Below are 15,277 nucleotides of genomic sequence, written 5' to 3' on the forward strand. Positions count from 1 at the left end.
GCCTTGGTGACTCAGTCAGTTGAGTGTCCGACTCTTGATTTTGGCTCAGTCGTTATCTCGGGGTCTTAGGATCGAGCCCCACATCAGTCTCCCCATTCAGTGGGGAGTCTGCTTGAGGATTCTGTCACTCTCTCTCTCTCTCTCTCTGCCCCTCCCCCTTGTCTCTCTCTCTCCCTGCCCCCCTAAAATAAATAAATAAATCTTTAGGGGAAAAAACCCCACACAACAGGTTCTTGGAGTCTGCAGAACTGCCTAGGTCTGTGTCCAAAGACTGACCTGTTCATATCAAAGTGAGGTTCATGAGACAAAGAACTAACATTTATTAGGCACCTGCTATGTGGCAGGTCTGTGCTGGATTTTTAAATGTCATAATCTCAACTACCCAGAATTTGATTTATTGTTCATATCTTGCTCATGAAGAAACTGAGGCTCAAGGAGTTTTAGTGGCCTGTTCAAGGTCCTGCAGGTACTGACTCTCAGCCTTGCTTCTCACTGTCCCAGGAAGAATCTCAGGGTCTGCCCAGTGGTCAGATCTCCATTGGCCCAGAGGCATTTTGAGACCCAGAGGACTTCACCAAGCGATCACCTCCAGGGAAAGTGGAAGCAGCTGTTCTACTGGGCTCTGGGCAACAGCTCCTGGCCTTACCCTTCCCCTGTTGGAGCCTCATCAGAGAGAGACCACCAGAAAAGTCATCCTCTGTAACCCCTAGATTTCGTTAACACTGTAAATCCCCTTGATTGCCACATAGATCTTATTATCTGAGATTATACAAAAGGAAGGGCCCTAGGAAGTGATCTGGTTCTGCCCATTACTATTCAGAAAGGGAAAAGACACCTACCCCATGTCACACCAGGGCATTTTTGGGCCAGTCTGGCTCTGTCTTCTTTTTTCTGTGACTCAAAGGTCAATACGGTCCTGGCTCTAGAGCTACAAGGGCTTTTCTTCCTTTCTCATCCTTCCTTTAACTTTCCCTTTAAGAGTCACTCTCCGCTCTCCCCTGGATAAGAATTTCACAGCAATTCACACACCCTGAGGGGTGAATGCATAGCAGATTGCTAAAGCCAGGCTGTAATTATCCATCCTTCCGCTCCGACTGAGGAATTCACTTGCACAGGGATGAATGCTGCACGTTCTCTCACCCATGCTAGTGTTTCTTTTCTTTCTTTTTTTTTTTTTTTAAGATTTTATTTATTTATTTGAGAGAGAGAGAGACTGAGAGAGAGCACATGAGAGGGGGGAGGGTCAGAGGGAGAAGCAGACTCCCCGCTGAGCAGGGAGCCCGATGCGGGACTTGATCCAGGGACTCCAGGATCATGACCTGAGCCGAAGGCAGTCGCTTAACCAACTGAGCCACCCAGGCACCCCCATGCTAGTGTTTCTTGAGCATATGCTCGAACCTGGCTCTTTAGGGGCCCTGCAGTGGGGGACCCCATGGCGGGTGGCACTGAGATGACCTAAGCAGTGCCATCCCTAGGGGTTCCCAGTGCAGCAGAGGACTGGAGATGGTGCCACAAGAAGCTAAGAACAGAGGGAGCATCACAGGTGTTGAGGTTCACCCATAAAGCCTTGCATAGATTCCAGTGGGATTTGGACAATACCTGTGGCAGGGGTGGGGCTTGGGGCAGGTGTTTCATGTATGAAGTGGCAGGAGCTGAGGTGTGGAGGTGAGAAGAGAGGGGTTTGGCTGTGTAAGAAGGCAAGTCAAGGCTGAAAACATGAGCTGGGTCTGACCATAAGCTCTAAATATCTGTGACTTTGGTCTTGCCCAGAGGTTATAAACAGGCTGCCCCCAAACAGACTAAGACCTCTCATGAGTTTGTTTGTATTTTTGTTTTGTTTTTATTTTTATATTTTATATTTGCGGTCAACTTTGGAAACCAGGAGATTTCATATGAGAAATGGATTTCCAGCTTGTTAGAAACATCCAAAGCCTGGCAACCTTGGGCCTGTCCTTCTGCCTGGCGACATGACTGGTGTGTATTTGGGGATGTGCATTTTCTGGGGACAGGGTTTGTGTTTCCATTGGATCTTTGAGGGGTCCATGACCCCTCCAAAAATTAGAGCCACAGTTGAGGACAAATATGGAATGACATGGAAACTGTGCACAAAATAATAAGTGGGGAAAAGGTACAAAGGAATAACAATGAAGACATTTTGGAAAAACATATATTCGTAGAAAACAGTAGTTATCTCTGGACAGTGTGATTAAAAGTGATTTTAATTTCCTTTGCTTGCTTCCGTTTTTTACAAGGAATATATACAGCAAGAAAATTATTTTTTGAATTTGTTTTTAAGGCAGATCTGAGCTATCTGATGGTGTTTAAAGACTCAAAGTTTCCCAGCCATATATAGGATGAGACTTTAGTTCTTAGTCTGCTGGCCTAATCCTTCCTGGTCTGGGTCAGTGACTCTCCAGCCTTGTCTTCTCTTCATCTCTGTCAGGGCACTTGGGAACCTCTGTCCTCTCCACACTCTCTGTGTGTTTGGTGGTAACATACCTCTGCCTCTTCTCCCATTTCTCTTTCTTACGAAGCTCCTACTCATCATTCTAGAGTGAGACAGTGCCAACTCCTTCACGAAGCCCTACCCATCCCACCCTGACAGGGTCACTCACCTCTTCTTCCTAAGGGCTGTTTGTAAAGTATTTGTCTGACTCTGCCACTGGACTCTGGGCTTCTAGAGGGCAGGCAGCATGACATTTTCATTTGTTGGCTGGTCCATTGGGCCCTGTGTGCAGTATGTGATCAGAAAAATGTTTGTTGAAGTCAACTAACTGGAAATGAAGAGAAAAAAATGAGGGTTTTAGTCAGAAAATATGATTCAAGTCCCTGCCCTGCCTCATAATGCCAGTGTGACCAACCATGGACAAGTCCTTAACCTATTTGTCTACTTATCCATCTGTAAAATGGGCACACAGACCTGCTCTGAAGACCAAACAGACTGATATATGTGAAAGTTCTTTGGAAACTGTGAAGTGTTAAATGAGTAATAATTCTGCTGTCACCCATGTCCATTCTTTTAAGGTAGCTCTTCCAGAATGTTCTGGGTGGTGTGGACTTAGTCAAGATCACATACTAAGTCAGTGGTGATCACATACTAAGACTGAAATCCTCTCAGGGCGCCTGGGTGGCTCAGATGGTTAAGCGTCTGCCTTCGGCTCAGGTCATGATCCCAGGGTTCTGGGATTGAGTCCCGCATCGGGCTCCCTGCTAGGCAGGGAGCCTGTTTCTCCCTCTGCCTCTGCCTCTCTCTCTCTCTCTGACTTTCATGAATAAATAAATAAAAACATTAAAAAAAAAAAAAGACTGAAATCCTCTCCTTCTGTATTTATAGGCTATTAACTGCCCTGTTACAATGTGTTGAAAGAAGCTAGAAAATGCAGTCAGGAGCTCATCATTGACTACTCTGTCCAGATGTTGTGGTTTCTTTGCTGCTGGGGAATAAGAGAGGCATGGTTCTCACTCTGACCGAGCTGCCCCCGGCCATTACCATGTTGCAGCCACCATCTTCCCTGCGCAACTTAGAAGCAGGCGTGAAATGCCTGGTTTAGCCTCCTTTTGCTCTTTTCTTTGAGTCCTAGATAACCCTGTCAGGTACTGAGCTGAAGGCTGGAGTGGGATGGGGTGGGGAAACCCTTTTGCTCTGTGACTACAGTGGGATGGGCAATGAGGATTCTGCTCAGAGGTAGAGGAGAGTGAACTGGCACTGGGCACATTCCATCAGGCTTGCCCACACTGGCAAACCCAGAGAAGCCAAAGACAGAAAACACTGGGCTGTGGGGAATGCACCCCCAGGACTTGCCAGGCTTAGATATTAGACACCATCACCCCATCCCTTGACAAGATATGGTAAGTAAGCAGAGAGGCATAAAAAGTTTACATACAAAATATGCATAAATTCTGTGCTAGGTTAGTTATTGCATGCCCAGGGGATCCCTCAGTTCTGAATCTCCAGCTTTGTAAACATGGGAGAAACTACCTGGCCTTCCTGAGCCTCCCTTTCCTTTATCTGTGAGACAAGAGATTCCTTCACAGAACACATACTGATTGAGCAACAACAGTGTGCCGAGGAAACCTCAGTGAGCAAAATAGATGGGATGCCTGCCCTTTGTCAGTTCAAGTTCAATGTGATGACCGTAATTCCTGCACCACCATCCTCCCAATGCGGAGACAACAATATGGGAAAGCTTTGTGAACTGTGGCGCATCTGGGAGATGCTATGGTGGAGCTCTGCCTGGGCCTCTAACTCAGTTGATCTTCAGCCATCCAGAAAACGATGTTCCTCCAGCAGTTAGATAATTGAGGATAATGTCAGGAGGGAAGAGACCTAAATTAATGGGGTCTTCCTCACGCTTCAGTTCCCTTCTAAACTTTGAGTTGAATTAAATTGGTAAAGGCCACAAGTTTGGAGCAAGAATTAGCTATAGGTCTGTTGATCACAACCTCCTGCTGTCACTCATTCAATGTTCTGCACATATTTGGTGAACACCTACTGGGGATGCAAGGTGGATATGAACGGTGCCCACAGGGCTATCACAGTCCAGTTGGGAATCAGACAACTATTTAGACAATTAGAATACCCTGTGACAGGGGTGCCTGGGTGGCTCAGTCGATTAAGTGTCTAACTCTTGATCTTGGCTCAGGTCTTGATCTCATGGTCATTAGTTCAGGCTCTGAATTGGGCTCCACCAGCGTGGAGCCTACTTAAAAAAAAAATATTTATATATATATATATATATATATATATATATATAATATACGTATGTATAATATATATATCTCATGTGATAAAGGGCAAGAAGGGGTGGGAAAGTTCAGGTACTGTAGGGACCCTAACCTGGGCTTGGGAAGGGATGGTCGGGGAAGGCTCCCTGTAAGAAGTAAACTCTGAGCTGAAGCCTAAAATTTGAGTAGGTGAGGGTGGAGGGTGCAGGGGAGAGACCACCCTGAGCCATGCCTGGAGGAGGAAGGAGAGCTTGCTGAACTGAGAAAGATCGAGCAGGTATTGCTGCCAGAAGGAACTATTGTGCAAAGGCAGAAACATGGACATGTTTTGGAGAAGGGTCCTTAGTGGCCAATGTCCAATTTAATAAGTGGAGAAACTGAGACCCAGAGAGGTCTTAAGCTTTCTCAATGGTAAAATTGACGTTATGTGACCTAAATGTTAACCAAGACCCTTTGAACTCTAATAATCACAAATGTTTTGGTCCAGAGAGGTTGTTAATATTCCGGTTTACTTTGAGGGAATTGAGAGAGAAAGTGACCCGACCAAGGCCATATAGCTGGTTAGTGGCAGAGTCAGGATTAGAACTCATGCCCCAGACACTAAAATGCCATAAGTTCTACTATGTATGTTGCCTTCAGCAGTAATTCTAAAGACCTGTGACACTGTCTACATCACTAGCCCTCAGAACACCTGGCAGATTTCAAAACCTCAATGCCCGTGCACAACCCAGGAGGATTATATCAAAGTCTCTGGTAGCAGGAGCCAGCCATCAGTATTTAAAAAAAAACTCCCAGGTGAGCCCCAGTGTTCCTGGGCTACGTCATTTGGCGATCTTGTTAAAATGCAGCTTCTGGAGTGTGGCCTGAGCTTCAGAGTTTTTTTAAAGCTCCCCAGCAGGTAATGCTGCTAGTCCAGGAGGCACGTTTGAATTAACAAGGAGCCTGTGCAGGGCTGTATGCTCCTGCAGAGCCCTTTCTCTGCCACCTTCCCTGGTCTTATCTCTTTCTCAGACACACACACACACACACACACATACACACATACACACACACACACACACTCCCCTTCCTGGCCTAAGCCTTTAAATGCCCTGCTTCTGAAAACAGGGGTGGCACTGCTGCTGGGCTATTATCTGGACAACAGGGGCCAAGCTGGGACTGGGGAGAAGCTAGCCAGACACTAGGGCACATTTAAAGAGACAGTCCCTCTCAAGCTGCTGATCCTGTACTTGCACAAACCTGAGAGGGAGTATCTCCTTAAGTTTTGTTCCCTAGTCACCTTGCCTTGCTCCAGTCTGAACCTGCCCAGGACCCTGACCTCCTTCCCTACCCGCATGCTGTCCTCCCCTGAGGCCTGCCCATCATAGGATCTTTTTAGATTCTGTCCTGTTTCGTACCAGAAGGCAGTTGTTATCTCTCCCTCTTCAGCACCATATTCTTAGGCTCCATTCCCCCTTCTGAGGAACAAGGCAGTTTCCTAAAACAATGGTTTTCAAAGTGTGGTCCCCAGTCAGCAGCATTGGCATCATCTGGGAACTTGTTAAAATGCAAATGCTCAGACCTTACTCCAGACTTGGGAGTGGGGTCTGTCAATTTTTGATTAAACAAGCCCTCCAGGTGACTGTAATGCCCACTCAAGTGTGAGACCCACTGTGTTGTGTGGGGAGAGAGGGATGTTAACAGCACTAGATTCTGGGCCTGACTGGGCCCTGACTCCCCATGACAGGGACCTCTGGGCCAGTCTCCCCTCTCTCCATACAAGGAGGCATCTGTGGGGAGACTGCAAAGGCCCCTCCAGCCCTGACTCAGGACTTGGGATGTGTCTGCCAGCCTTGCTCCACTCCGCTGTGAGGTGCCTCTGGCAAACTGCTCTCCCCGGACCCACTCCTGGGGCGAGGCTGTACGTTTCAGCCTCCACTGTCTCCATGGGCTTCATTAACTGAGGAGTGTCCTGGCCGAGAAGGTCTGACTTCGGACTGAGTCTTAACAAAGAGAGGGATTTCTGTGGCTGGCAGCGAGAGGCACCGTGAACTGTGGAGAAACAGCTCCACAGAGGCCTGCAGCTCACCCTGCCAGGGTCAGGGCAACCGGGAAGGGGTTTGGGAAATGCTCGTTCATGTGGCTGCAGGCAGGGGTAGCTCCAGTGTACCTCAGCTAGACCAGCCAGACTTGCCTCCAAGTCTTACATCCATAGAAGGCAAGGCTTCCAATGACCTAAATGCATTTATGCATTCATTCGTATGGCAGTCTCTGAGCACTTTGCGTTCTTGCACCAGCTGTGTATGTGAGGGGCAGGGAAGGGAAAGAGGGAGGGACAGAGAGGAACTGGACACAGGGACACAGGCCAGTGTCTGTGGAACATCTGTTATTGGGTATTCTGTTCTACAGGTGTTTACCAATGTTTTACCTGTGTACCTTTAATTCTTACAGTGCCTTATAATAATGCTTCATTATTAACAATATTAACAATATTAAGGCCTCTCAGAATACTCATTTACAGATGAATAAACCAAAGCACAATGAGGTTAGGTAACTTGCCAGCATTAAGTACAAACTCAGGATGGGAACCCAGGCACTCCTCTGTAAAGGAGGAGGAAATTCCTGAGTGGCCACTCTCCTCCCAAAGCCCAAGTGAGGATTATAGATGATGACTGTGAATCTGGCACAAATTCAAGGGTAAGTGGATGGCCCTCAGTGATGGGAGGGGCTTCTTTTCACTTGGGCTTCCCCACCCCCCAATGGCTTGCCCATGGCTCTTTTCAGATGAGAAACCTAAGGCTTAGTTGGAGGTATTTCATCCAGGGCATGAAACTCAGGTTGCCTAGAAGAGAAGGAGCTCAGCAGAGACTCCTCTCTGTTTTACAATGTATTTGAAATTTCTCAATAATAAAATAATTATAGACGCAATAAGAAATGCCTGGAGAAGGACAGAGTCAGGACTGGAATTTGGGTGTCCATGTTTGATATCTGTGCTATAATATGCTCACATGAAGGCTGACCCTCACCAAGCTAGAGAGCACTGGTAATCCCTTTGGTGACCCCTCGCAGTCAACATAGGAAGATGGGACCAGGGAGTTGGTTCTGAATGGCTCTGAGAAGAATGCGGTCTGGTGGCTATGGGTGGTTAGCCCTACTGATGGAACATTTGGACTCATTCGGGGCTTAGAATCAGCTTAGAGGCCAATATTATTGCCTGGTTTTGGTCCTATCAGTTAGCATGGGGAGCCTAGAGGTTCCTGGGAGAGAGATAGGGACATTTATAAGGAAGTAGGGGCTCCTGGAACAAAAGGGATAGAGATCTAGCCCTTCCCCTTGAGTGTTACAATCACTGAAGCATACTTGGAGAGGTCCAGACCAGGCCGATGAAAAGGATGAATGGCGAGGAGATCCCCCAAGAGAAAATTCACCATGAAGGGAGGGTGATGGCATCAGCAGGCTGGCATCTGCACTGGGATGAAGAATGGGAGGGGATACAAGCCTGATCGGTGGGGTATGGGCGAAAGCAGTGCCCTGGGTCTTTCTATAAATCTGAACATTAACCTACCCTATAAACAACAAGTCCAGTCTTAGATATTCACCCAAGAAAATATATGACCTCAAAAAGACTTGTTTTTAAAAAAATTCATAGCAGGGGTGCCTGGGTGGCACAACTGGTTGAGCATCTGACTCTTGGTTTCGGTTCAGGCCATGATCTCAGGGTTGTGAGATTGAGCTCCACTTGAGGCTGTGCTCAGTGTGGAGTCTGCTTGAGATTCTCTCTCCCTCTCCCTCTGCCCCTCCTGATCGTGCTCTCTCTTTCTCCCTCTCTAAAATAAACAAATAAATATTTTTAAAAATTCATAGCAGCTTTATTCACAAATAGACAAAAATTAGAAATATCCCAAGTGTTCATCAACAGGATAGTGATCATGCAAACAGTGGATTATCCATATCATAAATAGAATACTACTCAGCAAAAAGAAGAAACAAACCACAATGCATAATATGGGTGGGTCTTGAAAACATTGGACTGAAAGAGATCTTGCCCAGCAGGACTCGATTTATAGAATGTTCTAGAACAGACAAACTAAGGTCTACCGGAAAAAATTCAGAACAGTGTTTGCAGGTGGAGGTGGAGGCAGTGGGGACTGACTAGAAAAAAAAAAAACTAATTTTAGCCCTGTCAGTTAGCATGGGGAGCCTGGAAGTTTTTGGAGTGAAGTTACCTATTATGTTGATGTTGTATATCTTGCTGGGGGTTTGGATTACACAGGTGGATGAATTTGGCAAAACCCGTTGAGTAGAAGACTTAAGATTTGTGATTTGTGTATCTGATTACATGAAAATTTACCTTAAAAAATCTGTAAACAAATATGGAACTTTAGTTAATGATGTACATGTTGAAGTGTCTCTGGGTAAAGCATATTGCTGTTTGCACCTTATTTTGAGATACATCAAAAAATAAGATGGATATACAGATGGTTAGAGGGATAGATATATATGATAAAGCAATTAAGGCCAAATGTTCATTTTAGTGGGTATATGGATATTCGCTTTACAATTTGTTAAAGATCTTTTTAAAAATTTATTTATTTTAGAGAGAGAGCACATGTGTGAGCGGGGTAAGGGGGGCGGCGGAGGGAGAAGGAGAGAATTGCAAGCAGACTCCCTGCCAAGCACAGAGCTCAACTCAGAGCTCAGTCTCACAACCCTGAAATCATGACCTGAGCCAAAATCAAGAGCCGGATGCTGAACCAACTGAGCCACCCAGGCGCCTCTCACTTTACAATTTTTTCAGTTTTCCTATATATTTGAAAATTTTCGTAACAGAATGTTGTGGGTGGAAAATGACTGGAGCAAATTCTACTTTTTGACTGTACCCTGACAGACACAGTCTCCGTGTGTGCTATGATTTATTCAAGGATGCTTCTGTTGATTGACATTGGGATGGACACTATTCACTATTCACTGTTACTAGCAAGGTTGCCATTATTTGGGTCTCTTGGTACACATGTGAGAGTATATTCAGACAAACACCTAGAAATGGCTTTGCTGGGTAAAGGGGTCTCCAACACTTTATAGGGGGGACAGGGAAACCAGGTCCAGAGAGGGAGATGGTTTATTCAGGCTTACAAAGATAGCCCAAGGTGGAGCTGGACTTGGGCTCCTGCTCTTTTCCCATGCTCTTGCTACAAAGGTCCTTTCCTTGCTTCTTTGACCTCCAGTTGATGCCCATCTCTGCCTTAAGGGAGGCAGGAATAGGGCTCTGCCTTCCAAGAGTTCAGAGTTAGGTCAGGTGACAGGATCTTTAGAGGAAAGTGATCAGCTGGGGGAAGGCCCAGAGAAGGCAGCTGCTGTCACCCTCAACCTCTCCAGGGCTTCTACCCCAACTCAGAGGTGCAGTAGAAGCAGATGGGTAGAGAGGAGGCTGCACCTCTCCTAACACACATCCTAGCCAGTGACCATCAACAGTAGTCTTCAATAACTGGGCTCATGGAGATATACTGCCATTTTAGACGGGAAGCTGTGACTCAGATCTGGAAGGACCATCTGCTACTCAGGGGCAAGGTACTCAGAGAATGTCTCTCCACAGATTTATGGAGCTGCTAGGGGGGCAGCAGATGTAAAGGTAGCCAGAGCCAGGCAGGCTGGGTCTCCCTACTTCTCTTAGCAGTGTCTTTGCAATTCTCAAAAGAAAAGAAAGAAGGGAGGAGACCAGAGGCAGGGAGGCCCCCTGAAGCAGATGAGTAACCTGGGAGGAGTGAAGCCTGAGGGGTAGGGGGAAACAGGAGGGTAAATCCCATGCCATGAAGAAGGTATAAGTAACAGGGAGCTATTTAGATGTACAGAAGAAGGAAGGAAGCGCAAGGTGTGCCCAGGACCCTCATCTGGACACCTGAGTGCATGGTAGTGCTGTTCACCACTCAGGAACCAATGTTTGGGGTGGAGAACAATGATGGATTCCTTTTAGACATAGTGTCAGAAGGAGTTCTTGATGACCAGGATAATTTTTTTGATGCAGAAAAATAACAAATTTTAAAACCTAAGCCTTTAAGTTTAATTTCAAACTTTATTGTCCTCATTGTAAATCCAAATTCCCTTAAACTGTCTCATTTACAATTTATTTTATTCAATTCCTTTAAGCTTTTTGAAGTGTGTTCATAAATTTGATGCATCCTTTTTTCACTCAGAGCACTTTGTGTGCCTGATCTAATAAGCAAAACCTTTCCAAGCACCTAAATTACTCTTGTGAATTTAATAAATCAAAATCCTAAATATGATGAATCTCAACTTCTCATAAACATTCCAATACTGTTTACAAAACTAATCAAATTCTCTTACAACTTTTAATTTAAAATCACAAGTCTAAAATCAATTACTCAATTACATACTTACAGTATAATCTCAGATATGCCAAATTCTCAAATCACAAACTCGGCAAATACCAAATATGTACAGATCTTTCCTAAATTTAAATACAAATGTATTAATATTATGGGTTTAATGGACTTCATTATTTCTGTATTTAATTTATACCTTCCAGAGGCTAAAAAGACTCCTTTTAACAAAGGGAACTGCTTTCTCATCCCAAGAGAATTGAGGTCTCCACTCCAGGAATACTTACTTCAATCGAGCTGAGGTTTCTGGCCACTCGTTCATGGCCATGCTCTAGTCACCACCTCAGAGGGAAGCTATTACTTGTTGTCCAGAGGTTGTGGCTGGCACTGGAGACTTAGAAACATAATCGTCCTGGGTGATACTTCTCATGTACTTTTTACTGTGACACCAGGGGATTCTAAGTTCATAGTGTTCAAATAGAGTCGTACTCATAACCCAGGTCCCTTAGGTGCAAGTTATACCATTACCTAAATTACTTATCTGACTTGAGTCTGCAACACACACACCCCATCCCCACCCACCATGATGCATCTACTTTTATGCAATGAATCACTTTATTCAATACCTAAATGAATTCCCTTATTTTTTCCCCAATTTTCCTTTCTGACAGGGATGGCACTTGTAATAAAATTTAAAATAATGCTCAATTGGATTCTATCCAATTGGATTGCCTGGCTCTATGGTCAGTAAACTAATTTTTGTGGCATTGCATTGAAGGTGGGACAAGCCAATGGAAATGTAGTGGTGGCCATGGAAGTTCCTTTAAGAGAAGTTTTTGGAAGGGCACAGGTGGCTGACAGTTCTCCATTGTACCACCTTTGAATCCATCATGGCAATCATGCTGAGGCCACACTTCCCCAGGGCTGTTTCTAGCCACAGATTGAACCCAACTGGGATACTGGTGTTGGCCCCTTTCTTCCCGTGATGGGACACCTCTAACCTTTGCTTGGGAGCTCCCAATGGTACTGGACAAGACCTTCTCAGAACTGCACTGGAGTCTGACACTTCCTTCCTGACAATCCTCCTTCCCTCTCTCCTTTCATGGGCGGCAGACCTGTGTCACAGTCTGCAGCCTCTGCCTACTCTCTATTCCATCCCCTTTTGTCCTTCTTAGGTGTTTTTTCTAATAATTCCCTTGCACATCAAACCCTTTGTTGGCATCTACTTCTTAGAAGACTTGAACTAACAGAGGTGGGCTATGAGAAAACAGACAGTAAGATGATGGGATTTGGAGCCTGGCTTACTCACTGGCTGGCTGTATCAAGGAGGACCCATCCCAAGTGGCATTTGGGCTCTGTTACTCCTTGGCATAAGGTGGTAACCCAACCACTGAAGATTTTGCAAGAGGTGACTTGGGGACCTGCACAGAGATAATAGGAAACTGAGGGCAGTTAACAACAGTTAAAGGTTAAGTGTGAGAGCCAGGGCTCTCCTTGGTAAATTGCAAAGAAATTCTTATCTTTGCAATGAAAGCAGTCAGGACTTGATGGAGTTGTGGAAGACCATAGATGTTTAAATGCTCAGCCAAGGTCCGTCTGTTGTGCTGAAGGTCCTGGCTAGGAAAACCTCAGACTTTGAAACATGAGTGGAGACTTCTGGGTGATATCCCCAAGAGTTTTGACTGTTGATATACCTGAACTGCCAGAGCTTACAGAGGTGGCCGACTCCTCTGTAGTAGGAGCTAGCCCTTCTTCTTTTCAGGAAAACTTTTACTCTCTATATGCCCTGGCCCCGAGAAAGCAAGAGTCCTATCCTCAGGAGCTACCCCCACTTCGTCAGCTGGCTGCCATGTTGATAACTAGGGTTAAATCCTGCATAACTTGTTCTGGGACATGGTGAGTCCCAAGGAGGAGGTAGAAAAATTAGCTAGCACATTCCAGGGGAAGCCAGGGGAGTAGCTCTGGGATTGGATTTTGAGGGTGCTTGGCAAGGAGGCTGGAACATGAGACTGAATAAGAGGGAATTTATTGACTTGGGGGCACTTTTCAGGATACTAAAATTTCACACTCTGGCAAGGACTCCAGGGTTTGAGGCAAACTCACTGCTGGGACAGCTCTTAAAGGCTTGGCAATAGGGGCACCTGGGTGGCACAGTCAGTTAAGTGTCCAACTCTTGGTTTCAGCTCAAATTGTGATCTCAAGGTCGTGATCTCAGGGTCATGAGATCGAGCCCCACATCAGGCTCTGGCTCAGCACGAAGTTGGTTTAAGACTCTCTCTCCATCTCCCTCTGCCCCTCCCCCCTCACTCTCTCACTCTCTCTCAAAGAAAATCTTTATTTAAAAAGAATGCCTGGCAATAGTAGTGGCCACTCAGACCAAGGTGGAAATGCCTGAGCTGCCCTGGGAGATGGTAGAGGAGGGATAGGAGGACTCAGGAAAGTGGGCATGCTGGAATGGTATCTCATGTGAGGCCAGAAGACCCACCAGAGGATTACACTCCATGGGAGACCCAAGGACTCGCCATTCATCAAACCATCAGGTTTGTGCTGATAAGTAGGGTGGTGGCTCTCCTCTGCCAGCCAGAGCTGACAGTAGGAAATGTGATCACAAGTCTGGGTTTGTAGACATCCATGGGGACCATGGGCCCTGAAGTAACAGAGGCCAGGTGGCTGTGCTATCCCCCACCCCACCACCACACGCCCCGCCACAGGAGGGGGGGCCCCAATATGGTAACAATCAGTCAAGTTGAAGAAGCAGCTAAGTGGGATTGATCCTCTGTAAGTTGTGGAAATGTTAATAGAGCAGTGAATCTCTTATGGACTTTATGTTTGTTTTCTCCCCAAATTCACATGTTCAAACCTGAACTCCCAATGTGATGGTATTAGGATGTGGGGCCTTTGGGAGGTAATGAGGTTTAGATAAGGTCAAGAGGGTGAAGCCTCCATGATGGGATCTGTGTCCTCATAAGAAGAGGAAGAGAGTAGAGCAGCTCCTTTCCCTACCCCCTGCCCCCAACTGTGTGATAATACAACAAGAAGACAGCTATCCGTAAGACAGGAAGAGGGCTCTCATCAGGAACCAAACCAACTGGCCCCTTGATCTTGGACTTTCCACCCCAGAATTGTGAGAAATAAATGTCTATTGTTTAAGTCACCCAGTCTACAGCATCTTCTTATAGCAGCCTGAGCTAAGTCGGCATTCCTACAGGCAAAATAGACAGTCAGCCAACCAGGGCGCTGCTTGAAATCTATAATCAGAAGACAAGAACGGAGGGGCAGGAGGCCAAGGATGGATGGCTGCCCCAATAATAAAAGGCATGCATATTTCTTAGCTCATAGACCTGAGCCAGTTTTCATACCTGGAACCCGCTGACAGAAGAGGAGGCTGTTAGGAGGAATGATCCCAAAACACCATAGCAAGTTTATAGGGTGATGAGTCCCCCATTCCTCCTCCAAGGGCTCTAAGCATGTTTACTGAGGCGATTGTACACTGAGCAGCAGTGCAGTCTCTGGCGCGGTTACTGGAGTCTGTGACTGTAGTGCAGAATCAGCTGTAAACAGTGCGTAAACAAATGAGCGTGGCTGGGTTCCAAGAAAGCTTTATGGACACTGAAAATCAAATTTTATATCATTTTCACATGTCACAAAATATTCTGTTTTTTCCCCAACCATTTAAAAATATAAAAACCATTTTTACCTTGTAGGCAGTAAAAAAATGAGCAGTGGGCTGGATTTGACCCACACCCATAATTTGGTGATTCCTGATCTAGTGTGTTGACATTTGTCAACTTAATATTTTTGAGAATCACTCCCTTGGTCCGTGCTGCTCAGATTCGCTCCTGTTTGAGGACAAAAGCCTTTTCTTATGCTTTCTCTCCCATGTCTTAAGTACCCCCCACCCCAAATCTTGTTTTTAAGCTTTCAAGAAATCTGGAACCAGTTAACTTTATAAACTCTCTACAAAGTATGGCCTAATTTTACTTTATTACATGGAGCAGTTTTGTTTCCATTCATCCATCACAACCTTTACCACCGTCCCTTGCTCCTCCAAACCAAGCCCTGGGCCTTGCCTTTAGATAAAAAAGATCCGATAGTGTGTTTTCCCAAACAATCATCCACTAAGGTGAAGTTAGCTTTCATCTCTAAAATGCAATCACACTGGCAAGCAGCTTGTAGAAGAATACATTTAATCCCTACCACACACAGTCAACTTGAGCCTCACCACAATTCTATGT

At 45.7% G+C, this 15,277-nt stretch overlaps 1 protein-coding gene across 1 annotated transcript in view; it reads left to right on the forward strand.

The window, feature by feature from the left end:
* The window catches only part of ALDH1B1 (aldehyde dehydrogenase 1 family member B1), a 148,193-nt gene that overhangs the window by 34,257 nt on the left and 98,659 nt on the right, over positions 1-15,277 (forward strand).

The sequence above is a fragment of the Mirounga angustirostris genome, unplaced genomic scaffold, assembly GCF_029215605.1.
Source record: "Mirounga angustirostris isolate CCGP_5_RB_7025 unplaced genomic scaffold, mMirAng1.0.hap1 SCAF_15, whole genome shotgun sequence".
NCBI lineage: Eukaryota > Metazoa > Chordata > Mammalia > Carnivora > Phocidae > Mirounga > Mirounga angustirostris.